Consider the following 24,930-nt stretch of genomic DNA (forward strand, 5'->3'; position numbering starts at 1 on the left):
CTCAGGTGATCCTCCCACCTCAGCCTCCCAGAGTGCTGGGATTACAGGTGTAAGCTACCATGCCTGGCCCAGCCCTCTGTGTAATTTCTGATGTGGGAGAAGAGGAGAGAAATATCAAGAGAAGACTGTAGGTACCAAAAATGACACATGTACTTCTCTATTTCAAGAAAAGTAATATCTACTCAGCCAGTTGAAACTTTGAAAGATTAATTAATTGCTGTTGTTTATTAAAACAGTACATTGGCATATTTTCAGGAGCCAAATTCTCTGTACATCTTTTTATTCCCAGTGAGATTGTTTTCAGTTGTGCTCACTCTGCTCTTCATGACTTTACTTCCTGTTCTTCTCAGTCACATGTCCTTTACTTCCCTTGAGATTTGATTAAAGACTTGCCTTTTACAGTAAAAGAAGTTCAAAATCAGCCAACCATCCCCAAATTGGGGTGACTTGTGGCTACATTTGACATGTATAGAGAGATTGAAAAGAAGATCCAGATGGTGGTTACCATGAGCAGAAGGGCTGTTTTTGAAGCATGGAATTCAGATTCTAGTCTCAGATTGTCGCTTCTCTGAATGGTGCCACGCAGGCTCCCTGTGCTTCGTAACTTATTTGTAAAGGTATATGATTGACTTCCTTTTAAATATGAATGACTGATCTATCAGAAAGGACTCAGCACTGCCTTGGATATTGTGAGAGAAAAACTAAGCGCATCATTTCACATCTACTCTGTGGTAGAATTAGTCACTAGGTATGCACTCATAAAGAAGACATGGCCCTTGCTTTGGAAGACTCACATGCTGGTGGAAAATATAGACATTGTATTATTCAGGAAACTTGGTTTGCAAAAAAAGAGAACAACATTAGAATATTGGGAAAATTAAAGATGCATTTTAAAATTTCATGTATGCCAAACTACCCAACAGTAGCACTTCTGGATGTTTATCCTAGAGAAATGAAAGTTATGTTCACACAAAAACATTCACATGAACGTTCATAGCAGCTTCACTTGTAATAGCCAAAAGCTGTAAATAATCCAAATGCTCTTCATTGAGTGAATGGATAAACAAACTGTGGTGCATTTGTGTAATGAAGTACTATATAGTAATGAAAAGGAACAGGCTATTGATGCATGCAACAAGTTGTCTGCATCTCAGGGGCATTATGCTGAGTGAAGAAAAGCTAATCTCAAAAGCCTACCTACTTTGTGATTCTATGTATATAATAACAGTGTTAAATGGCATAATTATAGAGACAAAGAACAAATCAGTGGTTGGCAGTGTCAGGGTTGTGGAGATTATCAAAGGGTAGAGTGAAGGAGTGTTTTTTTTTTTTTGGTGATATAATAGTTCTGTATCTTCATTGTGATGGTACTTACATTAATTTATACATCTGTATGTGAGATAATGCCATAGTACTGAAAGAAAGCAAACAGAAACGAGCACATGCAAAAACTGAATAATGTCTGTTATTCATAGTATTATGCCAATGCCAATTTCCGACTTTTGATAATGTATTATAGTTACATGAGATGTTATCTTTGGCGGGAGTATAGCTGGGTGAGTGTAAAGGCAAATATCTTTGCAACTTCTTGTGGATCTTAAATTATTTCAAAATAAAAGGTTTTAATTTCTTTAAAAAATCCATATATGATTTGTGAGACCAGGGACAGAAATTGAGCCCACTCATTTCTCTCTCTTCAAAATGGCTTTCTTTTTTTACTTTTACCTTTCATATGACAGAAGGGGAAAGTTGTAGTGTTAAATCCTCTCCATTTCTGAGACCAGATCAAGATAAAACTTGGAATTTCCCAGTCCCAGCTCCAAATTTTATGGGAGGAGACTGCCACATGTTGGCTCAGCCTGCGCCATCCACACATTCCTGTTACAAGCAGTTATTGTCAGAGAAATTGACTCACACAGTACCAGTGAGGTACATTTTCTAGGGAAGGGAGAATGGTTTGGGGTTAGGTAGACATACCAGACTGTGGTACTACAGATATGCAAGCACATTCATTTCCTTTCAACTTGGCAAATATTATACTACTTGTATGAAGAATATGCTGTATAAAATATAGATCACTTGCTAACTTCTAGCAATGCACTTTTCTTGGTATTCTTGAATGTGACATATACCAATCTCCTTCAGTTAATTTGGTGACCCTGTTGATATGCTGATAGCATATGCTTTGTGGACATTTATGCCAGTCTTCTGCAGGTATCTATCCTTCAGGATAGGGGGGCTTATATTCTCATAGTAAACAATCCTTTGATCTTGATGGTTTATAACAGCAGATGTTTATTTCTTGCCCATATCATATTGACCACAATCTCAGATTGGCAGTGCAGGAGTGGGGTTTAATCTCTGCTCCATCTTATTATCTCAGAGGAACCCAGGCAGACTAATGCTTTGCCTCTGGGAACTCTGCTGCTCCCCGTGGAAAGGGGGAGTGGGGTATAGAATATTGTGTACTGGCTCTTAAAGTCTTTTTTCCAGATATGACTCATATCATTTCCATTCACCACTTTCTCGCCAAATAACTTGCTCACATCCATCTGTAAGGGGACAGGAGTGATAGAAGGAAGAGACCTGGAAAAATTGAAAAAAGAGTATCAACAGTTAATGCCACTGTAGAAGTGTGATTTGCTCATGAGTCCCCTGGGATGGTTGATCTCTACGCCTCTGAGCCACACACACAGTTCCATTTCTCGTCTTCCTCTAGCAACGTTGCTTCGTCATGTCTGAGCTCTGTAACAAGGGCAAGAACCTGCACGGCTCCAACATGGCTCATTTTGTCTTCTGTTTGCTCTACCTAAACTGATGCATGTAATGCTAGAGTTGCTGATGTGAGGTTTTATCATCAATAGTAAAAGTAGATCTGTATCTTATGTTTACAAGTTACCTGGTAATAATCACTTTTTTTTTTTTTTTTTTTTTTTTTGGATCCTCAGATACTTTTTACCTTCCAAGTTACAAAGGAATAAAGTGATGGATCAAATCACCTTAAAAGCCTGTCTCTTCTCCCTGCTCCATTTATGAAATCCCCTTTATGTGCAAGCCTCAGGCCTGGGCAGGGAAGTAAGTACAAATATGGGCAATCTACAGCCCAATAAATAAGACATATGGAAATAGATTGTATTATAACAATTCAGGTTAGATAGTGAGGTGCTGTAAGAAAGGGACAACATTTTATGGACTTCAGAGGAAAATGATTTTTTTTTTTAGGTAAGGATTTTTGTGCTTAAGGAAAAGGTTTACGGGGAAAACAACAACAAAAAACAGCAACAAAACTAAAACAAAAACATTTGAAGTTGAGCTTAAGGAATCAACGAAACTTGCATATGCAGAGAAGAGAAAAGGCCTCTCAGTGATAACCCTGTATGGTAAATCGGGGAGCTAAAAAAATGTTGAATGAATAGGTGCCTAGTATATCAACCACACCATAAAGCACTGGATTTTGTTTCATTTTGGTTGGTTTTGTATGTATGTATGTATGCATGCATGTACTTGTTTATATTTCAGAATATTACAGGGGTACAAACACTATGGTTACATAAATTATCTTTGCACTGCCCAGGTCAGAGCTACAAGCATGCCTATCCCCCAGACAGTGCGTACCATATCTGTTAGGTGTGAATGTACCTATCCTCTCCTCCCCACTCCCACCTGCCTGACAAACTGTGAATGTTACTTCCCATATGTGCACATTAGTGTTGATCAATTAGTGCCAATTTAATAGTGAGTACCTGTGGTGTTTGTTTTTCCATTTCTCGTGATATTTCATTTAGAAGAATGGGTTCCAGCTCCACCCAGGAAAATACGAGAGGTAGTTCACCATTTTTTTTTTTTTTTATGGCTGAATAGAACTCCATGGTATACATACACCACGTTTTATTAATCCACTCATGTACTGATGGGCATTTGGGTTGTTTCCACATCTTTGCAATTGTGAATTGGGCTGCTATAAAGATTAGAGAAAGCACTGGCTTTTGGATGAAGGCCATGAAAAGAGGAGGCTGAGGGAGAGGGATCTAGGGCACAATGAAGAAGTTAATTAATTAATTTAATTTCCTTAACAGTGGCTTCTCCATATTAGGAATAATAAGGATAAGAGACTTCACCTACCTTACAATGTGGCTGACCCTAAGGGAAATTTCTTTAGTGTTTAAAGCATCGTGGATTTTAGATCTAAAAGCCACAACCTGTCTCATTTCTTATCAGGCTGCGTCTGAACCACTGAGAAATTTTATATAACTCAGACCAACAGCAGAGGGAGAGAATGCTAATAATCTGAAGTGCTGATACCATAGAGAGAATGACAGAGTTTTTGTCTTTGTTGGTTTATTAAACACAACATTTTTTTTGTTTTCACTTGTGTGTTGTTTTGTGTGATTGTGCCAAGATTTACAATATGCATCTTTAACTTAACCACAGTCTCTACTTTCAAATAATATAAGGTTTTTTACATATAAGAACTTTATAATAGTGTATTTTCATTTCCTTCTCCCTATCATTTGTGCTACTATTATAAAGCACTTTAGTTATATGTGTCATAAGCCATATCTTTCATTATTATTAACAAAGGCTTTCGTATTTGCCACATATTTGTCACTTCTAATTCTTTTTGTTAGATCCAAGTTCCCATCTGGTGTCATTTTTCTTCAATGCAAAAAACTTCCTATGTCATTTCTTTACATCCAAGTCTGCTGGGAACACATTCTCTCAGCTGTTGTTTGTCTGGAAATGTCTTTATTTTGCCTTCATGTTTAAAGATATTTTTGCTAGGTTTAAAATGTAATTTGATAGTTTATTTTTTCCTTTCACTTCTTTTAAGGTAGTTCATTATTTTATCTTCAGTTTTCTCCTTTCTTTTGAAATGTCTGTAGTAATTCTATTGTTTATTCCTCTGTGTGTTCCATGTGTTCCCCCTTCCTGGTAAATTAAAAATTTCCTTATCATGCGTTTTAGGAAATTATGATATGGATTACTCTGGTTGTATGTGTATATGTGTATGGGATGTATATCTTTATATATAAGTATATATATCCTACTTGCGGTTCATTGAATTCCTTGGACCTGTAGATTAAGAATTTTCATCAAATGGAGAAAACTTGAGGGCATTATTTCTTCACACTCTCCACACACTTTTCCTGTCTTTCTGGGACTCCATATTCACATATGCTAGACTACGAGACACTGTGCCACTGGACACTGAGGCTGTGCTTATTGTTCAGTTCTCTTTCTCTGTGTCACAGTTTGGATAGTTTCTATTGCAATGTCTTCAAATTCACTGATCTTTCCTTCTACAGTATCTCCTCTGCTGTTAATCACTTCCACTGAATTTTTCACTTCAGATATTGTTTTTTTCATCTGTATAATTTTCACTTGGAACTTTTTGTGCCTCTACTTTCCCTTAACATTCTATTCAACTTTTTGTTTAACTCTTGAAAATGATGAATTTATTCCTAATAGCAGTTTTAAAGCCTTTTTCTAATAATTTTATTATTTCTGTCTATTTCTATTGGTTGATTTTTCACCTGATTCTTGGTCAAACTTTCTTTCAATTGGGCATAGTTGAAGCTCTGACTTGAGAGGGGCGGGGGGCAAGGGAAATATACGTAACCTTAATATTTGTACCCCCAGAAATGCAAATCAAAACCACAATGAGATATCACTTAACCCCAGTGAGAATGGCCTTTATCAAAAAATCTCCAAACAATAAATGCTGGCGTGGTTGCGGAGAGAGAGGAACACTCCTACACTGCTGGTGGGACTGCAAACTAGTTCAACCTCTGTGGAAAGCAATATGGAGATACCTTAAAGCGATACAAGTGAATCTACCATTTGATCCAGCAATCCCATTGCTGGGCATCTACCCAAATGATCCAGTGACACTCTACAAAAAAGACACCTGCACTCGAATGTTTATAGCAGCACAATTCATAATTGCTAGGCTGTGGAAACAGCCCAAGTGCCCATCAATCAAAGAATGGATTAATAAAATGTGGTATATGTACACCATGGAGTACTATTCAGCTCTAAGAAACAATGGTGATATAGCACACCTTATATTTTCCTGGTTAGAGCTGGAACCCATACTACTAAGTGAAGTATCCCAAGAATGGAAAAACAAGCACCAGATATATTCTCCAGCAAACTGGTATTAACTGAGTAGCACCTAAGTGGACACATAGGTGCTACAGTAATAGGGTATTGGGCAGGTGGGAGGGGGGAGGGGGGCGGGTATATACATACATAGTGAGTGAGATGTGCACCATCTGGGGGATGGTCATGATGGAGACTCAGACTTTTAGGGGGAGGGGGGGAAATGGGCATTTATTGAAACCTTAAAATCTGTACCCCCATAATATACCAAAATAAAAAAAATAATTAAAAAAAAAAAAAAAAAATATTTGTACCCCCATAATATGCTTGAAAAAATTAAAAAATAAATAAATAAAAATAAATAATTTTTTGTTTGGATGTTAGACATTATAAATGTTATGTTCTTTAAAGTATATTTTTCTACAATGAGTGTCAAAAAGTTTTACAGGCTTTGAAGTTTGTTGCCTTATTTTTAATAGTTTATCGTAGCCTTTACCGTAGGGCCAGTTTTACCCTACTACTGAATGTCCCATTCTGGCTGACTGGAATTGAAATGTCTCCCAGCCTCATTGGAGCTCATGGCATTGTTTCGTTTACAGCTCTCTGTCTGCCTTTGTGAATTTTCACTCTGGGCATGTGTAGCTCAGTATTCAAAAACAGATTCAAATGTAGCCTATGCAAATTTCTGAAGTTTTTCCCTCTATGTAATTCTCTTCTCTCTAGTACTATGTCCACCAATTCCATCCGTCTCAGCTTCCCTGAACTCTGATCTCTACCTCCTCAATGCATTCAAACCACCATCTTCTGTCTGTCTGAGTTCTTTCTCTCTCTGTCAAAATCTGGAAAAATTATTCCAAGCAGAATGCCTGGGCGATTGAAATTTTTCTCCTTCCTCTTGGGAATCGCAGTCCTGTCCTGCCTGTTGTTCAATGTCCAAAAATAGTTGTTTCATATATTCTGTTTAGTTTTCTGGTTGTTTACATCAGAGAACAAATGTTGTTAACAGTTAATCCCACATGGCTGAGAAGCCCAAATATCCATACATTCTTTTGGAAAGTTTGCCTCCTGCTTTTGCAATGAGCTAAATAGATAGTGCTTCTCTCTTTTGCGTGGTGAAAAACGTGATTGTTAATATCTTAAGTTTCAGAGAGATATACCATTATTTATCTTAAGTTATCCTAGGGTATTAAATGGCAAGAGCCACTTAAAAGGCATCCTGGCACTTGTAACAAAACCAAAAAAATCCTTCACCTTTGCAATTCCTGTTGAAACCTGCCTTCACTGGGTCTCAATGCAAAGCACATTTATTTGATCTAGCTTTTGTCTGGTTAGTATTTTTTTCTCCATTTCCAGTAGGTTTTCAGATCAATCTATGCCCAGTAGTGGCAGAAGCAGTTTATATACTACTACTCATTGTGACTATCTTATATAATTTATGATTAATTTTAAAATTCAATGAATAGTTGCCAGAATAGACATTTTATAAATTACTAAAAGAAATAATGAATATCTTTTCTAATGGGGGTTCTGGGCTCAGAGAGTTTAGTCCAAAGAACAATGAAAAGAAAGAGAAAGTGGAAAGAGATAAAATAACAAGTAATTCAGTAAAAATTATTTTGTGTGTTTGTTTCAGAGTTTTGTTTTATAAAATAATGCCCAGTGGGTATTCACAAATCTGTACAGTCTTTCATGTTGTTAACTTAGGCGTTAATCCTTCAGTCTCTCTATCTAAATTCTCAAAGAGTTTTCCCTAGTTTCCCTCCTCAATGTAATTTCAAAATAATTTCTATTCTTTAAATATGTGAGTGTCAAACATAAATTGACAGATTTCTGCATAATAATCTTTAATCCTTTTTTTTTTTTTTTTGAGACAGAGTGTTACTCTGTCACCCCAGATAGAGTGCAGTGGTGTCATCATAGCTCACCGCAACCTCAAACTCCTGGGCTCAAGTGATCCTCCTGCCTCAGCCTCCAGAGTAGTTGGGACTATAGGCATGTGCCACCATGCCCAGCTAATTTTTTCTATTTTTATTAGAGTTGGGATCCTGCTCTTGCTCAGACTGGTCTTGAACTCCTGACCTCAAGTGATCTTCCTGCCTTGGCCTCACACAGTGCTAGGATTATAGGCCTGACCCATAATAATCATTAGTAAGTAGCAAACCTACAATAGAGTGTGGAGTGGAAAATGGCTGAAGGGGACAGGAAGAGCTTCAAGAAGGTGGAGCTGCTTGGAGGAGGCTGTCAAGATCAATTCAATTAGATACCTTGTTATTGATGTCTTTTTATTGATACCTTTTTATTTGCAAGAAGATTTGTAGGTGTTTGAAATGAAATCTTTTTTGCTCGTAGAATAAAAACATGAAAGAGGAAAAAGACTGAATGCTAGACTCTCAGCGGTAGGAAAACTCTGAAAGTTGAAACAATGAAGAGACACACAGTAGGCAGCATCAAATATACATATGTTTGTAAAGCATCAGCCAGTTAAAAAAAAATTGTATTTTATGATGGTTATGGAGGTAGAGCCATCTCTAGTCCTTAAGTGGAGCTTTTTAATTTTGGAAGATTTAATTATTTGCTTTTTGTAATAATATGTGATAAATATGTCAGCAAGAACTAAAATGTGTGTGTGGTGTGTATGTGTGTGTGTGTGTGTGTGTGTATTTCAGTTCTTCAAACTTAAATTTAGACTTGCAGGTATGATAAACATTTTTGAAAAGCAAAATTTTATTTAATTAGACCAAGGCTTTGCTTAGCTCTATCTGCTGCCCTAAACCTTTGCCTACTCTTCCAGTAAAAGTGCTTTGTTTTCTTTTCTTCCTTCTTTCCTGTTGAACTTGCCCAAGGCCATGAGACTTGCTGGCCTAGTCCAGTGCACACGGGCTCTCCCTTCCTTGAACTCACAACATTCATACAGTCTAATATGAAATTTATCTTGAATTGTCTGGTCTTTATGATCCTTAAATAGAGCCTGTGCTATTCTACCTCATTATAAAAAGTGAATTGCAAGTCCCCTGAAGGCTCGCTTTACTCTTTGTGCTGCCTGACTGCTGGGCACAGAGGTTCAGTGAAGATTTACCTGGTGGCTTGAATTCCAAATCTCCCATGATCAAACTAGGATAGAAGAATCTCTGATTTGATGAAATACTTCTACTGGTTATCTATTTTATCTTAGAGTGTTCTATAACATAGTTCTTAAACCCTAGACCTAGGTTTATAGTAGACAATAAGAACTTTTTTTTAAATTTCAGCATATTGCAGAAGTACAAATGATTAGGTTACCTATATTGTCTTTGCCCCACCCAAGTCAGAGCTTCAAGTGTGTCCGTCCCCCAGATGGTGAGCACAGCACCCATTAGGTGTGAATATAACCATCCTCTCTTACTCCCGCCACCTGCCTGACACCCGATGAATGTTACTACTAAGGTGTACTTAAGTGTTGATCAGTTAATACCAATTTGATGGTTAGTACATATGGTGCTTGTTTTTCCATTCTTGGGATACTTAACTTAGTAGAATAGGCTCCAGCTCTATCCAGGATAATACTAGAGGTGCTAGATCACCAATGTTTTTTGGTGGCTGAGTAGATCTCCATGGTGCATATATACCACATTTTCTTAATCCACTCATGTATTGATGGGCACTTGGGTTGTTTCCACATCTTTGCAATTGTGGATTGTGCTTCTATAAACATTCAAATGCAGATTTGTTTTTATAGAATGTCTTTTGTTCTTTTGGGTAGAAGCCCACTAATGGGATTGCTGGATCAAATGGTAGTTCTACTTGTAGCTCTTTGAGGTACATACCATATTACTTTCCATAGATAGAGTTTGTACTAGTTTGCAGTCCCAACAGCAGTGTATGAGTGTTCCTATCTCTCCATATCCATGCCAATATTTGTTGTTTTGGGACTTTTTGATAAAAGCCATTCTCACTGGAGTTAAATGATACCTCATTGTGGTTTTGATCTGCATTTCCCTGATGATTAGAGATGTTGAGCATTTTTTCATATGCTTGTTGGCCATTAGTCTGTCTTCTTTTGAAAAGTTTCTGTTCATGTCCTTTGTCCACTTTTTAATGAATTGTTTGATTTTTTTCTTGCTGATTTTCCTGACTTCTATATAGACTCTACTTATCAGCTCTTTATCGGATATGTAGCATGTGCATATTTTCTAGGACTCTGTAGGTTGTCTGTTTGCTCTTGTGATAGTTTCCTTGGCTGTGCAGAAGCTTTGTAATTTGATCAGGTCCCATTTATTTATTTTTGTTGTTGCTCTGATTGCCTTTGGGGTCTTTTTCATAAATTATCTCCATAGGGCAATGCCTATAAATATTTTTCCAACATTTTCTTCTAGAATTCTTACAGTTTCATGCCTTAGGTTTAAGTCTGTTATCCGCCATGAGTTGATTTTTGTGGGAGGTACAGATCCTATTTTAATCTTCTACATGTGGCTGTCCAATTTTCCCAGCACCATTTATTAAATAAGGATTCTTTCCCCCAGTATATGTTTTTATCTGCTTTATCAAATATTACATGGCTATATGAGGATGGCTTTATATCTGGATTCTCAGTTCTGTTCTATTGGTCTATGACTCTGTTCTTGTGCCAGTATATGGTGTTTTAGTTGCTGTAGCCTTGTAGTATAGCTTGAAGTCTGCTAAATGGGTGCCTCCCAATTTGTTCTTTTTGCTTTAAGATTGATTTTGATATACAGGGTCTTCTCTAGTACCATATGAAGTATAGAATTAGGTTTTCTAGATCTGCAAAAACTGATGTTGGTATTTTAATAGGGATTGCATTCAATTTGTAGATCACTTTAGGTAGTATAGACATTTTAACAATGTTGATTCTGCCAATCCATGAGCATGGTATGGTTTCTCCCCTGTTTACATCCTCTATTTCCTTCCTCAGTGTTTTATAATTCTCCCTGTAGAGATCTTTTACCTCATGAACTCTTATGAAAGGTAAATCCAAACTTAAATACCTTCAGAGACCAGGCATGTAATGAGGCCAACATGTGAGCTTATGACAAAGGAATATGGCACATGTGGAAAACCCAGAAAGTTTAATTCTTGTACCAAAGCAATGGAGTAAAAATAGTTTATGAACTCTGTTTACAGATAGGTAAACTGAGGCAGGAATATTAAGTGATTTTCCCAAGTTCACAAAGCTTGCTAGCTTTAGAGCCAGGTTCAATACAGGCCATCTACCTTGCACAATAATTTATGCTCTTGATAGTTAGAGTTATAATTTGAAAGGCCAAATGGCAGAAAATCTATGAGGACTGAATGTTGCAGAAAGGAAAAAGAACTCAAATTGCTTAGCCAATTTGAGCCACAGTCAAGAAAATAAGAAAGAAATTCTAATACTGATGCTCACTTCTTTTCTCACCAAGGAATCTTTTACATCCTTTTTGTTAGATGAAGAGATCATTCCCAAGTGAGGCCAGGAGCAAGTGCAAAGGGATCTGCTGGCAGGAGGGCAGTGCTGTAGGATGAAGGGTCCTGAAGAGTGGGAGAGGCATGTGTGACATGGCAGGGATACACAAAACAGGCCAGGGGAACTCACGGAGAGGAGGACTATCCCATCAAACATCTCCAAGATCCATCAGAGAACTTAGGAAGTATTTCAACAGGAAACACCCATATGAAACTTTTGAGACTATTGAAATTGAGGCACAGACAAGAAATCATCCACTTAGAGATGATTTTTAAGCCAGGAGAAAGCCTAACAATCAAATAATTTGACTTCCTGCAATACAACAATTTTCTTAAATACTGATTAAGAATGAATCATATGAGTTAATCTCTCCATTCAGAATGAGAACACTACCTGGGAAGTCAGAAATCTCTATCATTGCTAAAATCCAGTTGGCAAGAAAGGCCATGAGGGATTTTCATTGTATTGCTCCTCTAAAATTTCATGTTGCTTTTTTTTTTTTTTAATTTTTTTTTGCTATTTCATGTTCTTAAAGTATCCCCTCCCTGCCGTAGGCTTTATAGTATCCCACAAATTTTAGAGAACGGAGGAAGGTGCCTGAACATAGGCCTGGCCTGACTTCTCTCTGGCTCTACAGACTGTGGAGACAAAAGAATGGTGATTCCAAGATCCTATACCTGAGTGATTGGGTCAGCACTGCGGTGGGTAACAGGCCTTTTGTTATCTTCTACAAACCTGCTTTAATGCTTCTTCACAGTCCCAATCCCAAAGGTCAGGTAGGAAGCTTAATTAATATATTTCAATCACCATAAGCACCTTCGACAAAGGTAGTATATTGCAGTAATTCTGAAAAATGTTTTCCACCTCTGTAGATTTCCCCGGGGATGCTCTGATGGCCAGACACATAAAATCTTTCTGCCTTTTACTCTTTTATCCACACTGTCTGATGGAACTGATTGCAGACCCAGTCGGCTTGTTATACCTGTCGACCAACTGGAAGAAGGGGAAGAAAGAAAATGCATTTCTAGTTATTTGCTGGGACTCAATGCTAAATCATGTGGCTCTTGAGCTTTAACTGGAGAGTGTGTGTGTGTAGATGTGTGTGTGTGTGTGTGTGTGTGTGTGTGTGTGTGTGTGTGTGTTACTGCTAGCTTGGGTCCACATAACTGCAATTTGGGGCTGGCAACAATTGAGTGGGAAATGGTTTTCACAGCTGAGTAGCTTTTTAATTTTTCTCAACAAAACATGGACTGGTGTTAGGTCTCTATTGGTAATAGTGGTTGGCTGCATTCTGTGGTACCTTGGCTGGTAATCCCTCTAAGTGCTTTTCCAAGTGCTTGTGTGTCCTAAGAACACATAGGCGTGAGGATAAAGGTTCTGGTCTCTAGTTGGTGCAGTGCAGATGCTCTGATGTCTGGGTGCTTTGATAAGGTGGAGAGACATGCCAGAATTGTCAGAGTGGCTGGGCTGGGTGCTCCTAAGCTACTGGGCCCCTGAAATGATTTTCTATTTTAACAGGCACTATGCCAGTACTGAAAGAAACCAATCAACTTGGAAATGAATGCACCTATTTGGAGAAAAAGGGATTTTCCATCCTTGTTTCTCCCAAATTCTCAGGCAGTTGTCCATGGATGAAATTGATCTTGTCCCCATAGTTTTCCTATTGCCCCAGGTCTATGTAATGTGTCCTTTTCTTGGAAAACTGCCTGTTGAAGATCTATGCTTTAGATGGGCTTGCTTCCATTCCCTGAGCTAGAGATTATTTTACTAATTCTCAGCTGAAATAACAAACCTCTTTCATCAGTAACCACAGTTGTAACCCTTCTCCAGTGTACAGTCACATCCTCTATTCCTATAGCAACAGCTTCTTATAACAAATAATTTTTAATCCTTATCATGGTGAATGCTTTTTAGTCTGTGGAAGAGTTTTATTAGTTTCCTAAACTCTCCCTATCCCAGTGCCAACCTTACTTTTGAACTTTAGTTATCACCTCTATTTGATGAATTGTTTAGCTGTTGAATCAATCCACAGTGCCTGTGCTCTCTGCCTACCTGCGGGCATCCTCAGTCATCTTTTTATATCTGATTGTTTACTTATTCAAAAAGTAGTTGTTGTACCTGCTAGGCACAGGAAGGGGGTTCCATGTCTTTTTTGAAAGAGGCTTTAGTCTAATCAAGAAGACAAATGTGAACAAATTATGGCCACAATAAAACCACACTGGTGAGTCATAGGTCAACCTAGAAAAAGGAAGAGTTTAAAGGTAGTCCATTATCTATATGTTAGTGTGTGTGTTAAAAGTACTGAAGTAACTCATAGGATTTATAAGGCCATATTATGTTACTTATTGCACATATTTATTGATGGACAGCAAGAGGTACATTAATTCAAAAACATGCTTATTTTAGTATACCTTTTTACTAGGCATTGCTCATAAAGCTGGAAATACCAAGGTGATGCCATCTCCTCTACTTTCAGGGCAGCCATAGTCTAGTGGCCAAGAGAGCTAAATGAGTCAAACTTTATACTAGAGTGTGATAAGTGCTGAGAAGGAGAGCACTCACAGAAGGCTCTTGGAGCACACAGGTGGCCATGAAACCCACGTGGGGTAGTGGCGAATTTCCCAAGAAAGGCTTTTCTCCTTACAGATTGGGCTTTATCCAAGCGGAAAAGGAGAAAGGCATTCTAAACAGAGGAAAGAACATGTGCAAAGAGTCAAAAATAGGAAAGCAGCATGACTCTTTTCTACAAAGCAATAAACAAAATCTAATAAAATTACTCAGTGGGTTTTGGAACCAGTTTGCACTTTCAAAACACCTTGCAGTGCATTATGAAATTTAATCTACATTTTGATCGGAAAAATAAAAGGTAAAGTATTATGTCATTAGCCAAGGGGAAGCAAGAGAAATCCACTGTCTTCATGAGCTGTGTCTACCCTGGACCTCTGCTATCATATCCTCCCTGGGATGGGGCCGCTGGGGGTCTGGTGGTTCCTCTGAGAAGAGAGCTTCACCCTGTGCTCTGCCAGGACTGGCTTGGCCCGCGCGAGATGTGGTGGAGATGGTAGCAGTAACACTCTTGTTCATGCCTCACAAATGATAATGTAGTTGTTATTTGGAGTTTTTCCCATTCAGGAACATTTTTCTTAAAACAATTTTAGCCAACTATTAACTCAGTGGAATCTCAGCTAGAAGCTAAAATGCATGCATATGGCCCGAGGATAGTAACTCGAGAGACTTCACTGGAATCAGCCTAGGTGAACCTACAAGATGTGAGTGCCTCTCCAGAGAGATTTAAAAATTGAAATTGATTATATCAAAGCTGTCTCAGCTACATGGATAAAATACCTCTCCATCCAGAGGAGCAGAAACACCTGAGAATAAAGACAAATGTGAAAATATTCCTGACATCAAGGAAGACCTGAGGAGTACAAATGTAATGTAAGACATAAGCAGCAATTAATAGCCTTGTCAGTCCCTAGGCCCTTTCTTTGCTCTGCTCTATGAATACTGTTAGTAAAGCTTGTAAGTATTCAATAAACATTACCCTGTGCTTGAAATAAATTAAATTCCATTTGTTTATTTTTACAATGGGGAAATCTGAAGGACAGGTAGGCAAATAGGATTGCCTTTCTCCACTTGGTTTTCTAGCTTTGGAGGTGGAAGTGTATTTTAGGCATCCTCCCTCCATTTCTTACTCTATTAGTATATACTCCCTGCTGAACTTGGATTAATTGAGTCACTACTGGAAATTCTCTTAGATTTTCCTTTGCTAATTAAAAGACAGTTCTAATTCCCAAGTTTCCCTGCAGGCTTCATGCAGACAGTATTTTAGAAGTCAACGTGGAAGAGAGAAAATTGCTTATGTTTCTAGAGCTTTATTTTTTTTTTCTTTAAAATTGAGAGAAATGTTGACCAACTGAGCCATGATTAGACTTTTAGGGTTTGATAGTCTATCAAGGCAATGTATGTAGTTTATTATTGGTTTATGCACTATTGTATACTTATTTCAATGTTGATCTAAAGAAACCATGGAGAGGCCTGATTTTTCTTCCCCTAAAGGGGAACTCCATCTTTTGGTGCATTTTGTCAACCAGACCTCAATATTTTATTAAAAGGTGAACATGGAATCATATTTATGCATTCATAAAAGGCCTGAGTTCATGAAGTTTTCACTAGATCAAGTTTACCTGCATTTTGAGGAATTCACTCCACTAGAAAATGTTCCTCTTTTCTTTCAAGTTCTTCTAAATGCCATGATTATTAATAATCTTGTCCTTTCTTTGAAGACAATAAAGATTAATAAGCTGAAGTTATTTTCTTTAAAAAATATGATGAACATCTTTACATGTTCAACTTCTATTCATTGATACTTAAATGTTTTTGTTAGTAATTCAGGTCAGTGTCAAAGTCTCCCTTTTCTTCATTTATATCAAAACTCGAAGAACAACTTATTCTCTGCATGTATTTTAAAACCTCCAAATGCTCAGCACTAAGAATATTTAAGAATCCTCAAAAACAATTATTTAATTTCATGCTGATTACACTCAATGAATCGATGGCTGCCTCATGGATACCTGGACAAGTTACCTGAAGTACCAGGTAAGCAGTGAGTGGCTGAGGATGTTCACCATGGCAGTGTTGTGAAGTCTGTTCAACAGGCCCTGGGACTTCAGAGAACATAGGAAATATTAAATTACTCAAATTCCATTTTTTTGCTCATGTTCCATGCCTTCTCTTATCTTCTCTTGCCCCTGAAAATCTTAAAGTAGAATAATTGGTTCCCTGAGAGGAAAGACTGAATTAGATGCTAAGAATGTTTTATTGGCAAGTAACAGAAAACCAAATTTCTGCTGGCTCATGCAAGGATTGAGCTATAGAAGACATGCCAGGACTGTCATCTCTTAAGTTCACTCCAGGTAGCATTGGTACTAATCAGTCCCCTAACAGCTGTGGTGATAGAAGACGACTGACACAGGGAGAGTATCAGAAAATATTTCAGTGTGGGAAGAGGTATTCTTTACCAGCTTTTGCAAAACGTACACCTCTGACTTGGGTAGGAGGAGCCATGGAACATGGAGCAACCAACATGGCATCACATATCTCCAAGTGTTTGTAGACTGTGATTCTACAGGACCAGAGGTATATAAAAGGGAGTCCTGAACTAGTAGCAAAGGCAACATTTACCTCTTTCATAATTATTCAATTTCCCATTTTCAAAACTGCAGAAATATCTAACTATGTGTCTAAAGGCACAGTAAATTTTAAGGGATCTGAATGTCTAAGAATATAATCTTATATAATTATATGCATTACTATGTGCATGGCTACACAAGACAATACAACCTGAGGGCACATGTGTGAGGCATAGTTTGCAGTAGAAGCCAAGTGTGATGGCAGAAAGGCATTGTTAGTCATCAGATGTAGGGCTGGAGTGTTCAAGAAAATGATGATTCCAATAACATATTAAGAAAAAGAATTCAAGTTCAGTGAGGTAATAGAGTTCCGGATATAGGCCAAGAATGTGCTAGTGTGTGAGGACTTCTCTAAGTGTTGACCATATGGTATGGAACAGATTTATTATTTTTTAAAAGTGCAAAGTTTAGGTCACTTAGCTTCTCTCTGTGAAGGACTTGATGGGGTGATAGAGTTCTTTTAGTATGACATGATAAACATCAAATGCATTTGAAAGCTTGATTCATGCAGGAGATGTGGAAAATAGTAGTTGGTAAGAAAGAAATGCTATTAAAGTAGCTAAATGCAAATCTTCTCTATTCTTCAGTGATGTCTCATAAGACAGACACTGATGTCATCTGTAACTTTACCCCGTGAAGAATTAGGATTGGAAGAAATCGTTGATGTCACCAAGAACAAAGTCCGCACTAGTATGTTTTATTAGGCTGGTTATTTTTCTAGACATGGCCATTCAGAATATATTTTAATTCAAATTATATTCACAGTTTCATCACTATGCACACCTTTTATTTAATTAAAGAAGAAAATTTTATTTGTGAAATGCCAACTTAGGATTCCTAAAATGAAAAGAAAGCCCAGGTTTCCAAGATATTAGCTGACTTTAACATGTGCAATTAGATTAAGAGAAATGCTTTTTTGAGAACACACACACGTACAGAATTTACTATTCATTAAGAAATCCACATGCCATACCTCAGCTGAATAGCCTCAACCTTAGGGGCACTACAGAAAGTAGAATGAACCAATAAATTTGATTCTAGCCCACAAAATTTTAACACGGTTTCCCAACTTCAGCCTGTAAGTACTCTGCTAGGGGGGAGAGGAAACTCTCAGGTTTGACTTACTAAGAGATAAACCCTTTTGGGGATTTTATAAATAAACCCTTTTTGCAGCAAGTAGACAACCTCCCTTGCTTGGTTTCTCTGACACAAGTAAAAATGACAAAGGATCCACTCAAACTCCTTCACTCCCTGTGCTTAGGTCTCTATTGACAATAAAGACTTTATTATTCAGATAAGTAAAATCTGAAGAGTTCATGAATAGAGATAAGATAAAACTGATAGAGCATTTGCAAAATATTATTCTGAGTAATAATATTATTCTGAGTAATAATATTAGATCCTTAGTATCTATTTTTCTCACTGATAAAAACAATTTCATTTTCCTACTTGATTAGTTAATATTGAATGTAATGGGGACTGATTAAAGCAGTGTTCTTAGATTTTCAGCTATGGGATCAGGTTTTAACAAGAGATCCTTGATATTTCAATAATAATGCCCCCATCAAATTGGTCTAACCTACTTGCCCAATATGTAATTTTACTTTATAGTAATTATATTATGCAACAACAGATATTTATAACATATCTACCATGTATGTTTGAAACACTGTTAGAAACTTGGAATACCAATTAATCAGGACAGACATGTTTCCGGCTGTATTAGTTTGCTAGGGCTGCTGTAACAAAGACCACAAATTGGGTGGCTTCAATAACAGAAATTGTCTTATAGCTCTGGAAATCAGAAGTCTAAAACCAAAGGTGTTGACTGAGTTGATTCCTTCTGAGGGCTATGAGGAAACTATCTGTTTCAGGCTTGTCTCTTTGGCTTGTAAATGGCCATCTTCCCCCTGTGTCTCTTCTCATTGACTTCCTTTTGTGCATGTCTATGTTTTTGTTCAAATTTCTCCTTTCTGTAAGGATACTAGTCATACTGGATTAGGGATCCACACTATTACTCCTGTATGACCTCATCTTAACTGATTACATTTGCAATGTCCTATATCTGCAGCAACCTGATTCCAAATAAAGTCACATTCTGAGATACTGGAAATTGGAACTTCAATATATGAATTTTGAGGGGACATAGTTTAACCTATAACACTTGACCTATGACTTTTAACTTTAATAAAGTCAGGCTGACACTGAAAAACAAATTATAATAAAGTATAATGAATGTTATAGTAGAATGTGGGTCAGGTAGTGGTGAGTATACAACCATGGTAAGGAGACCAGATTTAATCCAAAAATAATGAAAATCCCTTTAAAGGCTTTTTAACACATTGACTGCCACACTAGGAAAAACATTTTTTTCACTGGGGCCCCGGTGTTTTATTACAAAAATAGAATAAAAACTTTGAAAACAAAATGATCATTTCTAATTTAATGAGAAATTTGTTATTTTTTATTGTTTTCTGTGTGTGAGTTATATGCAATTAAATTATCAATATTAATTATAACAATAGGAACATCAACAAGTAAGATTTTCATGAATCAACTGCAAGGTTTTTCCCGGGGCCACCCATCATGTAACATGTATGCTCTAGCATGGCAATGTGAATTGCCTGTGCACCATGTGGCTCCCAAAGTAAAGACACATGTGTGAGTTACATATGTTTCATGAGGCCCTGGGCTCAAACTAGTGTGAGTTAAATACAACTCACATGGCAGTTAATGTGTTAGAGTTTTGATATAATTAAATTTGTATTTAAAATGCACCCCAATGGAAAATGGATTATTGGGGAGAATAGATAAGAATTGAAAGAAATATGGTCTAGCATAGAGGCAGTGAGAATAGAAGACCTGATTAGTTTTAAAAAATACTTAGAGCTAAATCAATAAAACTTAGTATTTAATTGGGTGTGGGAACTGAAAGAAAGTGTGGGGTTAAAAATGAATCCCTATATTTCTGACTTGAAAACTGAGTTCTTCAAATGGCAATGCCAATTTTTGAAAAGGAAAACATAGGAAGAGAAGGAGAAGTTGATGTGCTCATTGCTAGCCATGTTAGTATTTAGATATCTCTGGAAAATTTAAGTGGGCCTGTTAGTAGGCAAAGTAAAAAGATAAGTGGTTTTCAAAGTTTGGGGTGAGAGAGGGATGAATAGTCAGAACACAGAGGATTTTTAGGGCGGTATAACTAGTCTGTATGACGACATAATGGTGGATATGTGCCATTATACATTTGTATAAACCCATAGAATGTACACTACCAAGAGTGAGCCCTAATGTATACTGTGGATTTGGGGTGATAATCATGTGTCAATGAAGACTAATCAGTCATAACAAACACACTACTTTGGTGCAGGATATTGATAATGGGGGAGTCTATGCCTGTGTTGGGGGGAGGGGTTATATAGGAAATCTCGGGACATTCTACTCAATTTAAAATATCTCTAAGAAATAAAATCTATAAAGTAAAAACAATAAAAATTAGTATTCCACCTCTCTTTCTCCCTACCATCCCATTTTCTGCTAGTATCTTCCATTAGCAAAAACAAACCATCATCCAGAGTACAAGGGATCTGATGATGCAGTTCATAGAGATCAGCTTTCCTGGGCAAGAAGCAGGGTGGAGAAGGATGGACAACAGACATGTGGGGGCAGACAGTGATAAAAGTACATTCAGCACATGGGTGATTAGTAATTGGAATTTTGAGAGGGACTTAGATCATGCAGGGTTGAATGTAGACTTAGAAAAAGAAGGCCTATGACCCCAGTTTGCCAAACATTAAAATCTGAGGGTCTAGAAAAAGTCAAGGAATCACACACACACACACACACACACACACACACACACACAAAGATTTAGAAAGAGTAGTTAGAAAAGCAGAGAAACGTCACATTTAAACCAACAAAACAAGACCGTTCCCAGATATAGAGACAGCAGTCAACTATGATAAATATTGTGGTGAATAAAAATAAAGTTAGAAAAGGATCTATGAAGTTTAACCTACATGGTGGCCACTTGGGAACTCAGAGGGTAGCTTCTATGATGTATTGAGGGGTAGAAACCATACTGCATCAACTTGAAGAGTAAGGAGTAGGCAAGGAAACAAAGAGAACAAGTAGAGCTAACTTATCCTTGCAGGAGAGTAGGAAATATGAAAGCATATTTTTTTCCTTTTTTTCTTCTTTAAGGATTGCAGAGATGTGTCATAAATGCTGTCAATACAGCTCATGTGGTCTTGGACTTTTTCTCTGGAGAGTGGCCAAGCCAGCTCTAGAGGAAGATGAGGTTGTTATTGTTCCTTAGGAAGCTGTGGTCCCTCCAGGGCTGGCTGCCTTAAGCAGAGCCAAGAGTCAGCAGGCCTGACTGTTAAATGGTCCACGTTTAAAAGGCTGACTGACATCTGCTTGTCTTTGCTGCTCTGTGAATTGACATCATGTGTGGCTTTTCAGGGAGGGACCAGCGGACTACCAGTACTGTTCGTTTGATTCCACTGAGATTATCACAGTATTTACTAATGCCAATTTGATGATAGGAAAAAGGCTTTCCAGCCCTCCCTTTGCTTACCCTCACTAGGCATTTGATTATACCACCTATCTTGGGATTTCATCGTGAATCTCTAAAGGGCTAGACTTCCTCAGAAGACCAGATGTTGGAGGAAAAAACCACTGGACTGTTCTACATTATCACATTCTTGTGTTTCTGTGACATATGGTGTGAAGCAAATATTAGTGCAGGAAAATATAAAACATCAGGATGCATCTGAGTTATTCCTCCCCAGTTACATTTGATCTGTGAATGCCAGAAACACTCCATTTCATAGCCATATTTATCATTCAAAGTAAATCATGCACTTGGGGGGCATAAAATGAGATGCTTCAGAATGCATGTGATTACCAACTATTGCATATGTCTCCAAAGAAAGATTTGAATTACATGGTCAATGTGAAGGGTTGATGTTTTAGAATGTGGCAAAGAGAAGTGGAGGTGATGAATACATTTCAATAATAATTAAGCAAATGCTAGCTTTCCTTTTCACTTTGGTCTCAGAAATCCATTCATACAGGGGTTTGTGTTTATTTCTTTGTTTTGTCTATTTTATTTACTTATTTTGTTTTTATTATGCAGTCTTTCTTGAAATCTAAAAATCTATAATTCAAATTTGTGTAGGTCACATATTTTCCAATAGTTTTCCATTATATTTTCAGAGGCATGTTTGCCTAGAAATACACTTGGCTCTAAGACATGTAAAAAATTTTGTTTAAAATGGACCCTAACGTGAGAAAGGATCAAGACAAACATTGAATCAGTATTAGAGAAGCTGTGAGCAAACACTAAATTTAGTGTTAGAGGTAAAGGGAAAGGTCAGGAGAAAATTTAAGGTTAATTTAGTTCCAGGCAGTTAAATTGACAATGTCAAGAGTCCCGAGAGTCCAAATTAACAATCAGTAAAACTGCTGAGGCTGGAGCAGTGATGTCTTAAGGAGGAAATTCCAAACTGCCCGACCTTACTTTGCTGTCTTAGTGTTGCTTCGCTTACCCTCTGACTTGCATTACAAAACACAGAGAGCAGAGGTAGGATAAGCATTTTGAAATTTATGTAAAACATATATTATCCTAAGATACTTATAGCCTGTTGATATAAGGGACAGAGCAAGATAAGGGATAGTGTAAGGAATACTTGCAGCTTATTTTTTAGAAACTACTTCAAAAATTGTTGCCTTAAGTACCTTAACTGCCTATCTTTCCCTGGGAATGTCTCCCTAATTTTATACAGTCTTTCCTGTTGTCTCCTCTCTCCCTTCCCACGTTCCTGTCCCCCAATAAATATATATCTAAGATATACCATTATGACCCTCTTTTGAGGGTCATAATGAGATATACCCTCAAAAAAGAGATATACCCTCTTTTGACAATTCTGAATGTGTGTGTGTGTGTATGTCCATTCCACCTGAAAATCACCACTTCGTTTTCTAAGATAGCAACTCTTCTTCTAATCAAACCATTTGGAACTAATGACTTTTTGAATATAGCAACCCCACATTTACAATAAAGTTTTAAGTGAGATAAGAGAAAAAGAGAATGCCTTGACTTTCTTAGGGGCACTAGAGTCTTTTGTTGGTAAGAGTCATATCCTTCCTGTTCACCTAAGAGAGAGGCCCGTATGCAGTCATTCCTCTTGCTTTTCCCTCTGCACCCCCCCCCCCCGTTTGTCCTCATGATAATCTTCTATGCAAATTTAAGTCTTAGTTCAAGATTTACATCTTCTGCACTGAAGCCACCTCTGACATCCCCTGGAAGATTTATGCTGTCCTTCCTATGTGTTCCCATAGCATGTTTTTATTACTGCCATTAAAGCACATTTCACATTGTATTATAATTTTTTTTTCTACTCTCCCTAGGCCATAATGTCCTTTAAGTCAAATTTCTATTTGTTCTTAGCCCCAGAACTTGGCATAATACGTAGCGTATAATAACAATGACGATGTTACCAAAAATATATAGAAGGATAAAAAAATTTAAAACAATTAATATAAAGTAAAAACTAATTTTTATTGAGGGTTTACTGGGGGCCAAGATTTGTTTACATAGTAAAATTGTTAGAAGTAGGTATGATTGCAAGGAACGGAAAACCCAACATAGCAGTGAGTCAAAATGATTGAAGTTTATTTTTCTCTGACGTTCATGAAGTTCAGAGGTTGTAGATATGAACATCATCTATCACTCTGTGGTAGCAAAGACATAGGCTTTTTGTATCTTGTGATCCTCCGTGGTTGATTTCTTCCCTCAGGTCATCTCATGCTTCAAGATGAATGCTAGATGTTCTTGAGTTCCAACTATCATGCCAAAATTCCAGTCGACAGGGAAAGATAAGAGATACAAACTCCCTTCACCTACCTCTTTTAAAAATGACTTCCCAGAATTTGCACCTGGCACTTCTGCTTGTACTTTATTGGCTGGAACTTAGTCACATGACCATTCCTCACTGGAAGGCAGGACAGAGAACTGGAGCCTATATTCCCAGATAAAAATTGGACATTAAATTAGGCAGGAAGGAATTAAGAATTGACATGAGGAGGCGATTCGAAGTCTTTGCACTCATGTTTAAACACATTTAACCTTATCCCAACAACGGTAAGAGTACTAACTCTAGAGCAGGGGTCCCCAAACTTTTTGGCACCAGGGACTGTGTTCATGGAAGATAATTTTTTCATAGACCGAGGGGGTAGAGGATGGTTCCAGGATGGTTCAATTGCATTACATTTATTATATACTTTATTTTCTATTATTATATTGTAAGATATAATGAAATAATTATACAAATCACCTTAGATTGGGGACCTCTGCTCTAGAGTACTATATTTACTGCATTATTGCCATTCATTCATTCATCTGACAAATATGATTGTGCATTACCATGTCTTAGACCTAGTTCTAGGGGTTTGGCAGGAAATAGGCATGCAAGTCCCTGTTGCTTTGGAGGTTTTATTCTAATTGGGAAGGCAGACATTAAATAAACACATATATGAGACAAGACCATGATAAGTTCTAGGAAGAAAAATTAATTAGCATAAAGGAATAGTGTGTAATACTGTTAATTTAAATACAGAAATCCTGAAATGCCTTTGATGAAGTGATATCTGAGCAATGATACAGATGGATCCACAGAATCATGTAGGAGAGGAAATTTCTAGGCCAAAGGAAAAAAACCACCTTGAGGTGGACATTGGTGAGTGAGTTAAAATGTTAAAAGAAGGTGACTTCTTGGGCACCCCCCCTCTCTTGGGACCCCAGAACCTCACCCAGGAGTGCTAAATAAAGCCACGTTGTTTGGCCCCCCCAAAAAAAAAATGTTAAAAGAAGTCAGAGAGAGGGCGAGGCAGGGCCAGACTGAGGAGAGCTGTAGACAGACCGAGGAGGGTTGAATTTACTGGAGACCACTGAAGGTTTTTGAGCTGGTAAATGGAATGATTAGATTTAGGTCATTAAATAGGTCGTTTTGGTTCCTGCATAAATAATGGACTCAGAGGGCAGGAGCCAGCAGGATAGGAGGCAAAGTGAAAGCTAGGAGAACAAGAGAGGCTATTTAGGGACATTAGGTGAGAGATGAAGGTTTTTTTGTACTAGGGTGCTGATAATGACAGACATGATAAGTGATCAGAGTCAGGATATATTTTGAAAATGGAGCT

The sequence above is a fragment of the Microcebus murinus genome, chromosome 6, assembly GCF_040939455.1.
Source record: "Microcebus murinus isolate Inina chromosome 6, M.murinus_Inina_mat1.0, whole genome shotgun sequence".
In the NCBI taxonomy this organism is placed as follows: Eukaryota; Metazoa; Chordata; class Mammalia; order Primates; family Cheirogaleidae; genus Microcebus; species Microcebus murinus.